General features: G+C 47.9%; 2 long non-coding RNA genes and 1 pseudogene across 2 annotated transcripts; 2 read left to right on the top strand and 1 right to left on the bottom strand.

Annotated features, from left to right (window-relative positions):
- Window positions 1–2517: 2517 nt before the first annotated feature.
- Window positions 2518–3067, top strand: LOC139024995 (uncharacterized). The gene is made up of 3 exons (XR_011476407.1): window positions 2518–2576; window positions 2643–2987; window positions 3050–3067. It is a non-coding gene; the product is annotated as an uncharacterized lncRNA (long non-coding RNA).
- Window positions 3068–5743: 2676 nt separating this feature from the next.
- LOC112072961 (forkhead box protein K1-like) lies at window positions 5744–10811 on the bottom strand (annotated as a pseudogene).
- Window positions 10812–11082: 271 nt separating this feature from the next.
- LOC112072964 (uncharacterized) lies at window positions 11083–11552 on the top strand. The gene is made up of 3 exons (XR_002894432.2): window positions 11083–11167; window positions 11301–11333; window positions 11496–11552. It is a non-coding gene; the product is annotated as an uncharacterized lncRNA (long non-coding RNA).

The following is an 11552-nucleotide window of genomic DNA, read 5'->3' on the forward strand; positions in this document are numbered from 1 at the left end:
CACCCCGTGGGAAATGAACCCACAACCCTGGCGTTGCAAGCGCCATGCTCTACCAACAAGGCCCTCCCCTCTGCTGGCCCAGTGGACAAGACCCTCCCCTCTGCTGGCCCAGTGGACAAGGCCCTCCCCTCTGCTGGCCCAGTGGACAAGACCCTCCCCTCTGCTGGCCCAGTGGACAAGGCCCTCCCCTCCGCTGGCCCAGTGGACAAGGCCTCCCCTCCGCTGGCCCAGTGGCCAAGGCCCTCCCCTCCGCTGGCCCAGTGGACAAGGCCCTCCTCTCTGCTGGCCCAGTGGACAAGACCCTCCCTCTGCTGGCCCAGTGGACAACACTCCCCTCTGCTGGCCCAGTGGACAAGGCTCTCCCCACTGCTGGCCCAGTGGACAAGGCTCTCCCCTCTGCTGGCCCGTGGACCAGAGGTCACAGGTTCTATTCTTACTGATGGCCTTTGTTTATTTCAGCGTAAAGCGATACCTCGAGTCAATGGTGCCACCTGCCAATGATTTTAAAGTTTGATAATCCAGATCTGTTTACACTCTTAACATAAAGATACGTCTCCCTGACTACCTCGGCAGCTGGTCAGAGAGATCGGATCACAATCACTTGTTTTAAAATCGTACACACCTGGGAGAAAAAAAAGAAAGAATGTGGACAAGATCAGGACACATGTTAGCACCAGGTATAAAACGGGTCCTGAAGGAGATTCAGTGTTCATCAGGACACATGTTAGCACCAGGTATAAGACGGGTCCTGAAGGAGATTCAGTGTTCATCAGGACACATGTTAGCACCAGGTAATAAACGGGTCCTGAAGGAGATTCAGTGTTCATCGGGACACATGTTAGCACCAGGTATAAAACGGGTCCTGAAGGAGATTCAATGTTCATCAGGACACATGTTAGCACCAGGTATAAACAGGTCCTGAAGGAGATTCAGTGTTCATCAGGACACATGTTAGCACCAGGTATAAAACAGGTCCTGAAGGAGATTCAGTGTTCATCAGGACACATGTTAGCACCAGGTATAAAACAGGTCCTGAAGGAGATTCAGTGTTCATCGGGACACATGTTAGCACCAGGTATAAGACGGGTCCTGAAGGAGATTCAGTGTTCATCAGGACACATGTTAGCACCAGGTATAAAACGGGTCCTGAAGGAGATTCAGTGTTCATCAGGACACATGTTAGCACCAGGTATAAGACGGGTCCTGAAGGAGATTCAGTGTTCATCAGGACACATGTTAGCACCAGGTATAAAACGGGTCCTGAAGGAGATTCAGTGTTCTGGAAGCCAATATCCTCATGTACATCTGTCTCCACATCAATGACATTATTTAACCTTGTATGTGTACTTCGTAGTGTAAACGGTTTGTACCAGTCTGTGTTTCATACATGCAGCATGTCCCCGATCTCATGTCTGATAAACTTTTCAATATTTATACTACTCGGCACCACAGGATTATTGAATATTAATAAACTGTTGACAGGAAGTGACAACGTCTCTTTGTCCGCATTCTTTTCGAAAACAAAACGTCAACGAGAGGGTTTCGTGATTCAATGCAAGCTATGTTCTAGTCCCACGGCTCACGATAAAGCACTTTGAAGGGTCACATGTACAGCTGCCTTGTACAGCGTTTAACATGAATGCCATCTCCACAGAGATCTAGGAAAATGCCTTTAAAAAGTCATGTGTTCGGCTATATAGTGATTTGAGCTATAGTTAATTTAAATCAAATTTTAAAAAATTAAAAAAAGACTGCTGGACACAGCAGATCAATGAGAGAATTTTATTTGTGCTACAAATTTTTAAACAGATCAAACATTTTTAAAATACATACTTTTTCTTCTTCTCCAAAAAAAAAAAAAAGTAGGATTTAATAGAATAGCAAAATACTTTCAGCAAAAAACATAACATAGTCTCAACCCACCTTTAAACATAACATAGTCTCAACCCACCTTGAAATAGCTTTCGTTTAGCAGTGTTTTTAATTTTTTTTATGTTGGTTTTTGTGCAACAATCATAGATTTTATATAAAGACTTGTGATCAGCAGATGAGAAAACACCAAACAAAGAAAAATAAAACATTGTGAAGTGTTACAAAAATGGTGTCCTGATTAGTTATAACAGACAGGCTGAGGAATAGAACCCCACAGAACCTAGTACATTCTAATTCCATCAGTAGAACCACCTCTGGACCAGCATTCTACTGCTGCGGGACTATGGAGACATTCGCGCAGGGGACAAGGGCACATACTACTTAGGCCTAACAGCGTCACACAGTTAAGAGCTCAGACAGAGTCAGAGAGAAGTTAGAGACAGAGGGGAAACTGAGGAAGTCATAAAAGGGACACAGAGTCAGGAGAGGAGCAGGTTAGGAGACAGGAGGGATGTGAGGGTAAAAACAGGGACAGAGTCAGAGAGAAGGTTAGAGTCAGAGAAGTGAGGGGAGGTAGGAAACAGGACAGAGTCAGAGAGAAGGTTAGAGTCAGAGAGGGTGAGGAGTAAAAACAGGACAGAGTTCAGAGAGAAAGGTTAAGAGACAGAGGGGTGAGGAGTAAACAGGACAGAGTCAGAGAGAAGGTTAGAGACAGAGGGAAGTGAGGCAGTAATTAACAGGACGATCAGCAGGAGTCAGGCAGAGAGAAGGTTAGAGACAGAGGGGTGAGGAGTAAAACAGGACAGAGTCAGAGAGAAGGGTCTAGAGAGACAGAGGAGGAGTGAGGAGGAAAACAGGACAGAGTCAGAGAGAAGGTTAAGAGCAGAGGGTGAGGAGTAAAACAGGACAGAGTCAGAGAGAAGGTTAGAGACGAGGGGTGAGGAGTAAAACAGGACAGAGTCAGAGAGAAGGTTAGAGCAGAGGGGTGAGGAGTAAAACAGGACAGAGTCAGAGAGAAGGTTAGAGCAGAGGGGTGAGGAGTAAAACAGGACAGAGTCAGAGAGAAGGTTAGACAGAGGGTGAGGAGGAGTAAAACAGGACAGAGTCAGAGAGAAGTTATGAGAGTCCAGAGAGAGGTTGTGAGGGAGTAAAACGGACCAGAGTCAGAGAGAAAGAGAAGGGAGAAGTGAGTTAGATTTATTTTATTTTTTTAATTATAAATTGTAGCTGTGTAGTTATGTTGATGTTGTCCACCCTTCATCCCTGACAAAAAGGTTCTCTGCTTACAGAGTATCACAGTCTTTTTTTATTTTGTAACGTTGCGAGAGAGAGCGCGTTTCGAGATCAGGACATGGTGTTTGTGACTTGCAGGGAAGGAGTGAGAACCTTCTGGAAGGTCTGAAAGTATGCACTATGAAGGAGACAGGATGCCAATTAGGACCGCAGACTTCCAGAAGGTTTACCTCCCTTCCCTGCGAAGGTACGCAACACCCATGTCCTTGCTTGAAAACACGCTTTCTCTTCTCTGCAAAGCCTTACAAAATAAAGTCGTTCTGAAGCAGTCTGCAAACTGGTTACAAAATAAAGTCCTGTTGTGAAGTCAGTTCTGCTCAACTGTTACAAAAATTAAAGTCCGCTTCTGAATCAGTCTGCACGTTCACAAAAAAAGTCCTGTTCTGAACCAGTCTGCAATGTTACAAAATTTAAGTCCTGTTTGAGAGGCAGTTCTCGCGTGACACCGTTAACAAACACCCTAAAAGGTCCTGTTTCTGAATTCGAGTCCTGCAAACGTACGAAACATAAAAGTCTTCCTCCTTTAACATTAAAAACATTCTTTAATGTTAAAAAGTAAAGCTCCCTAGATAAAAAAAAAAACAAACAATAGAAACATTTAGGCTTTTTATAGGGAGAAAATGATCATGATAATGCTAAATATAGAAACTGTACACACACAGCTGAGAGATTCACCACCTGGGTCACCACACGCTGCAGATCCACCTGGGTGCGTACACATTGGCAGCATCACCTGGCACACACTATAGCAGTGGTTCTCCACACCTTCCTCGTGGACCCCAACATTCCACCATGTTGTATGTACTCTGAGCCAGCTCACCTGATTCACACAATCAGGGCTTGATAATTAGCTGATCGAGTCAGGTGTGCTGTGTTCCGTGGGGCTCCGTTGGTAGAGCACGACAAGACCTGAGTCTATATGTATGCTGCTATTAACAGCATCTACTAGTAACAAAGATACATGGAGCTCATTACACTACAGTGTGATTCCCACTAGTCCATTATACCCACCAGATATTATAGTATACTGCAGGAGTATTATAGGTATACCTACCGGTAGTAGGTGACAGAGTAGTGGGGAGTATAGCGCATAGGTCTGCTTACCAGCTTGTATTTCTGCGACCGCATGGTCGTCCATAGCCTATACTACAGAGTCCAGAGCATTGATGGCTGATTAGCATACCTCCAGGATTATTTCATAGCCGTTGACTCCAGCACTAATTACATAACTTAGCAGGGACCGTGTCATTTCTGTATACCACGTGTCTGATCAGTGCCCGTCATTGATCTCAGTGTAGGTACCACAGCGTTATAACGGCTCCTAATAACGCGAGCTTATACTCACTAGGTTGTTTCATACGCTAGTAGCTACAGCGCAGTACTTCCCTATAGTATCCACCAGCTTGTTCATTTTGAGTTTATACTGCCAAGCGATATTATGCTCTTATACGACCGGTATTTTTTACGCATAGCCTAGCTACAGCGATATTACAGATTAATGCTACAGAGCTATCGTAGATTACACGTACAGCTAGTATATATAGGAGTCGCTTTACTCCTACAGCCATTATCTATACGTTACTACAGGGCGGTATCCTATGTATACCACAGCGCTATATTCAGTATACATGCAGCATTATATTAAGTATGGCTACAGTGTTTCTATAGTATTTACCTACAGAGTATATAGGATCCATACGTACGGCAGGACGTATTATAGTTATGACTACAGCATTCATGCTTATAGTATACGTAGCAGCGCTATGGTATAGATTACTCACAGTGTGGACGTATAAGAAATTGTTATACCTACAGACGCATAGATACCAGGCTTGTGCCAATCGCTATTCGCTATGGAGTAAGATACAGGAGTCATGACCTATTTACTATCAGTTGATTTCTCATTTTATCATTTTAATCATAATACAAAAACAATCTACAGCGTATTACAGCATTATAGTATAGTACCAGTATTATAGCATACTAGAGTATTATAGTACACTACAGAGTATTATATATATACAGTGTAATTATAGTATACTACAGTGTATCATGGGTATACTACAGAGTATTATAGTATACTACAGCCATTAATATATACAGAGTCTTATAGGTATACTACAGCGTATTACAGGCTCATTAGTATGATAGACACTGAGTCATCAGTTTTGTATACTACAGCGTATTATCTAGCTATACATACAGCACATTACAGTCGTATTATAGGATATAGATACAGAGTATTTGCAGATGTGTCGTTTGACCCAGGTTAGAACTCAGCACCTTCTAATGATGAAATTAAAGAAACACAATCAGACCGTCTAAATTAGATTAGCCTCCTCTCCTCCTCCTCTCCTCTCCTCTCCTCCCTCCTCCTCCTTCCTCCTCTCCTCCTCCCTCCTCTCCTCCCTCCTCTCCTCTTCTCCCTCCTCTCCTCTTCTCCCTCCTCTCCTCCTCCTCCGCTACAGATCAGGAGAACACACACCGGGTTCTGCAGGGCCCCTCTCCTGGGCCACAGTGTCTGCTGGTCCTTACCTCAAACCTTGGTCTAAAGTAGTGCACTATGTTGGGAATAGGGCTCTGGTCTAAAGTAGTACACTATGTTGGGAATAGGGCTCTGGTCTAAAGTAGTACACTATGTTGGGAATAGGGCTCTGGTTTAAAGTAGTACACTATATAGGGAATAGGGTGCCATTTGGGGGGGGGGGGGGGGGTTGCGTCTCCAATGGCACTACAGAGGGAGATCTGGCGTCAGGGGTTAAAGGTCAGGGACAGGCTTATTGATCACTGGTAGTTATTAATCAATACCAGTCATGGATAACTTTTCAGTAAGAGTTCCGTGACAGCTATCAGTAGGAGGTTTGAGGTCAGGGGTCAGAGGGCGAACCAGCAGACACCGGGACCCAGGGGTCAGACTGGTGAGATGGTTCACCCAGAGAGGTTCCTCCTCCTCCTCTAGACACCAGGTCAGGGGTTAGAGTTCAGCAGTTCTACTTCCTGTTGTCGTGTGGCTGAGAACTCATAGCCACGATGACCGGCTGCTGAATGGGAGGAGCCGCCTCGTCCTCCTCCATCTTAGGCCTCTTAGCCTGGGGGTCGCCTGGCACCTCCGGCCCAACATCAGGCCCCGCGCTGGGCTGTCTGCTCACCAGGACTGGGGGGGAGCTGGAGGCCTGGGCTGCCAGGATCTGGAGAGGACTGGTCAGAGCTGGGGGTGGGGATGGGAGGGGAGGAAGAGGAGAGAGGAAGGACAGAGTCAACACAACACCATAATGAGATATAACTCACCATATACATCAACGGCATTAACATAACAACCACGTCAACAAAAAACACCGGTTGCTAAGGTAGCCGTACCGTAAGCGTTGGCGACGCCGGTAGCCGTGGCGACGGTGGTTGTGTTTGCCGTTCTGAGTGACAGGGCGGACAGGAAGTTGGTGCAGCCCCAGAGATAGGCTACGCCCTCTGACCCCTGCTGAGCTCCCTCCAATGACTGGATCACTCGCTCCCTATTCTGCTGCTGGGTGTCTGGGGATGAAATATAACAGATATTAATATACACTGAACACCAATATTCTGCTGTGTCTGGGGGGAGAAATATAACAGATATTAATATACACTGAACACCAATATTCTGCTGCTGTGTGTCTGGGGGAGAAATATAACAGATATTAATATACACTGAACACCAATATTTCGCTGCTGGTGTTCTGGGGGAGAAATATAACAGATATTAATATACACCTGAACACCAATATGACAATGTAAATATATATATCTCATGTCTGGGGGAGAAATATATTGGACATTAATTCCATTTTTTTACTTTTCACTTATTTTTCTTAAACTGCATTGTTAGTCACCTGTAAGGTGACAGGTGACTACACCTGTTGTATTCGGCGAATGTGACAATACAATTGATTTGACATGTCTGGGTGAGAAAATATGTAGGACATTCAGTATTCAGACCATTTATATTACATTTGCACAAATGCTAAAAAAACGTTTTTCGCTTTCTCATTACGGGCTATTGTGTGAAGATTGAGTATTTTTTTAAATCCATTTTAGAATAGGCTTTAACATAACAAAATGTTGAAAAAGTCAAAGGGGTCTGAATACTTCCAAAGGCACTGTTCACACACGGTCCGTTCACAACCACGGTCACTCCGTTCACACACGGTCCCCGTTCACACACACGGTCCCGTCACACACACGGTCCCCGTTCACACACACGGTCCCCGTTCACACAACACGGTCCGTTCACACACACGGTCCGTTCACACACGGTCCGTTCACAACACAACGGTCCCCGTTCCCACACACGGTCCCCGTTCACACACACGTCCCCGTTCACACACACGGTCCCCGTTCACACACACGGTCCCCGTTCACACACACGGTCTTCCTACACACGTCCACGCTTAACACACGGTCCGTTCACACACACGGTCCCCGTTCACACACACGTCCGTTACACAGGGTACACACGGTCCGTTTATACACACGGTCCGTTCACACACACGTCCCCGTTCAACTACACGGTCCGCTCGACCACAACGGCCTTCACACACGTCCGTTTAACACACGGTCCTGTCCACACACCGGTCCCGTTCACAACACACTGTCCCCGTTCACACACACGGTCCGTTCACACACACGGTCCGATTCACACACACGGTCCGTTCACACACGGTCCGTTCACACACGGTCCGTTCACACACGGTCCGTTTATACAAGTGTGCATCAGATCATAGGAACCTCAGACCTTCAGCACAATACAATTGTGGAGATTTCAAAGGATTTGATTGGTGTAAGCAATATGGTTAAATTTCTACCTAGCCTATCAGAGGGCAAAGGTAGAACTATTGCCATATTACTATCACTGGTCAAATCCTCTCAGATCGTAGGGTCTATAGGGGTCCATTGGGATTGGGTCACAATCTAGCCGTACCTCTCTGTCGCTGGCGCCCTCTGCTCCCTGCTGGCCAGCGCCGGTATACCATGACTCTGCCCCCCGCCGGGGGTGAGGATGTACCCGTTTGAGAGTGGGAGGCCGTAGCCGTGGTGACCAGACGGAGCATGGTGAGGGTGTTGGAGGGGCTCTGTAGCATGTGGAGAGTCTGTCCCCCAGCGGCCCCGGGGCCTGAGAACAAGGTTAGGGGTTTACCCATCCCCGAGGGCAGGGGGTGGGGCGGGGCGGCCATGATGACAGGCTGGCCGTGTACTGGAGAACCCGGGGGGGGGGGGGCAAACAATGTCTTTAGTTGTCTGAGCATCTGTGTTCCTACCTGGGGGGCTCTGTATCTAGTGAGGACAGTTTATGGTGTAGATGTGTTCCTACCTGGGGGCTCTGTATCTAGTGAGGACAGTTTATGGTGTAGATGTGTTCCTACCTGGGGGCTCTGTATCTAGTGAGGACAGTTTATGGTGTAGATGTGTTCCTACCTGGGGGGCTCTGTATCTAGTGAGGACAGTTTATGGTGTAGATGTGTTCCTACCTGGGGGCTCTGTGTCTAGTGAGGAGGACAGTTTATGGTGTAGATGTGTTCCTACCTTGGGGGGGGCTCTGTATCTAGTGAGGAGGACAGTTTATGGTGTAGATGTCTTCCTACCTGGGGGGCTCTGTGTCTAGTGAGGAGGACAGTTTATGGTGTAGATGTCTTCCTACCTGGGGGGGCTCTGTGTCTAGTGAGGAGGACAGTTTATGGTGTAGATGTGTTCTACCTGGGGGCTCTGTATCTAGTGAGGAGGACAGTTTATGGTGTAGATGTGTTCCTACCTGGGGCGCTCTGTATCTAGTGAGGAGGACAGTTTATGGTGTAGATGTGTTCCTACCTGGGGCGCTCTGTGTATATCTGTACTCTGGTACGGAGGCCAGTTTATGAGCCAGGTCGTGGTGGTGATGGTGTTCGTGAGACAGAGGAGACCCCTCTCTGGAGAGACACTCTGGTCTGAAGACCACTGGAGGGAGGGGAGAGGAGACCCTGGTGGGTGGGGGAGGCTGGGGCCCTCGGGGGGGGCGGAGAGCTAAGAGCATTAGGCCACTACACCCTGCAAACACACCGCCCTCCAGTGAAACACACCGCCCTCCAGTGAAACACACCGCCCTCCAGTGAGACACACCGCCCCTCCAGTGAGACACACCCGCCCTCCAGTGAGACACACCGCCCTCCAGTGAAATGCACACCGCCTCCCAGTGAAACACACCGCTCTCCAGTGAAACACAACCGCCCTCCAGTGAAACACACCGCCCTCCAGTGAGACACACCGCCCTCCAGTGAACACACCGCCCTCCAGTGAACACACCGCCTCCCCAGTGAAACACACCGCCCTCCAGTGAACACACCGCCTCTCCAGTGAGACACACCGCCCCTCCAGTGAAAACACACCGCCCTCCAGTGAAACACACGCCCTCCAGTGAGACACACCGCCCTCCAGTGAAACACACCGCCCTCCAGTGAACACACCGCCCTCCAGTGAAACACACCGCCCTCTCAGTGAAAACACACCGCCCTCCAGTGAAACACACCGCCCTCAGTGAAACACACCGCCCTCCAGTGAAACACACCCGCCCCTCAGTCGAAACACACACCGCCCTCCAGTGAGACAGCACCGCGCCCCCCTCCACGTGAAACACACCGCCCTCCAGTGAGACACACCGCCCTCCAGTGAAACACACCGCCCTCCAGTGAAACACACTCCTCACTCAGACTGAGAATGGGACTTAATAAAAGGTGAGAGCGAAGAGCACACACTCCAGGATTGTCTCACACACACGCAGACACACACCTTACTGCGAGCTAGATAGACTTACTTTGTTCTATCCAATCAAACGAGAGCAGAAGCAGAGAGAGAGAGGAGAGAGTTAGAGACAGAAAAACAGATTATAACTGTTTAACTGAGAGGAGAAGAGAGGAGAAGAGAGGAGAAGAGAGCGCGAGCGAGGGGAGAGAGAGCGAGGGGAGAGAGAGCGAGGGGAGAGAGAGCGAGGGGAGAGAGAGCGAGCGGAGAGAGAGCGAGGGGAGAGAGAGCGAGGGGAGATAGTTAAACAGAGGCAGAAACAAACAGATTATCTGTTTAACTGACAGTGAGGAGAGAGGAGAGAGCAGAGAGAGGAGAGAGCAGAGAGAGGGGAGAGCAGAGAGAGGGGAGAGRGGGGAGGAGAGAGAGGATAGAGAGGAAAGAGAGGAGAGAGTTAAACAGAGGCAGAAACAGACAGATTAACTGTTTAACTGAGGGTTTACAGGTCACTACATCAAGGAGGGTCTGAAGAGAGGCTACTGTGTGTGCAGGCTTTTACTACAACCCTGCACTAACACACCTGGTTCTACTAACCAGTTGGTCTTCACAAACTTGATTAGCTAGAGGTCAGGGTTCAGATATCAGGGGTCGTACCTGGATGAGAGCGGTCCGAACGGCGTCCGGAAGCAGGCCACGCCCCTCTGCCGTCTCTTCCTGAAGGCTTGTTCCACCAGCTTGCCCTCCGAGGCCGAGTCCACACGCCAGAAACTACCTTTCCCAGGCTCCTCCTGGCTACGAGCCACCTTCAGGAAGTAACGGTTCAGAGAAAGGTTGTGGCGGATCGAGTTCTGGGAACAGAGGAAGGGGACGATAGTTGGTGATACTTCGGAAATTACAACAACAAAAAATATTTACTTTGGAGAGAGAGAATACAACATTCCATCAAAAACCTAGTTAACTGCAGATGACCTGGTGGTAGGTGATGTGTCTAGTTACCTGGTAGTAGGTGATGTGTCTAGTTACCTGGTAGTAGTGGTAGGTGATGTGTCTAGTTACCTGGTAGTAGTATCACTACTACCAGGTAACTAGACACATCACTACCACTACTACCAGGTAAACTAGACACATCACTACCACCCGGTACTAGACACATCACCTACACTACTACCATAACTAGACACATCACCTACCACTACTACCAGGTAACTAGACACATCACTACCCACTACAACAGGTAACTAGACACATCACCTACTACCAGGTAACTAGACAATATCAACCTACCACTACTGCCAGGTAACTAGCACATCCATCTACCACTACTACCAGGTAACTAGAACACATCACCTACTACTACTACAGGTAACTAGACACACTACTACCACACTAACCAGGTAACTAGACACATCACCTACCACTACTACCAGGTAACTAGACCACATCACTTACCTCTACTACCAGGTAACTAGAACATCACCTCCACTACTACCAGGTAACTAACCACATCGCTACCACTACTACAGGTAACTAAGACACATCACTACACTACTACCAGGTAACTAGAACACATCACCTACTACTACTACCAGGTAACTAGACACATCACCTACCACTACTACCAGGTAACTAGACACATCACCTACTAC

This window comes from Salvelinus sp. IW2-2015, unplaced genomic scaffold (genome assembly GCF_002910315.2).
Source record: "Salvelinus sp. IW2-2015 unplaced genomic scaffold, ASM291031v2 Un_scaffold2107, whole genome shotgun sequence".
NCBI lineage: Eukaryota > Metazoa > Chordata > Actinopteri > Salmoniformes > Salmonidae > Salvelinus > Salvelinus sp. IW2-2015.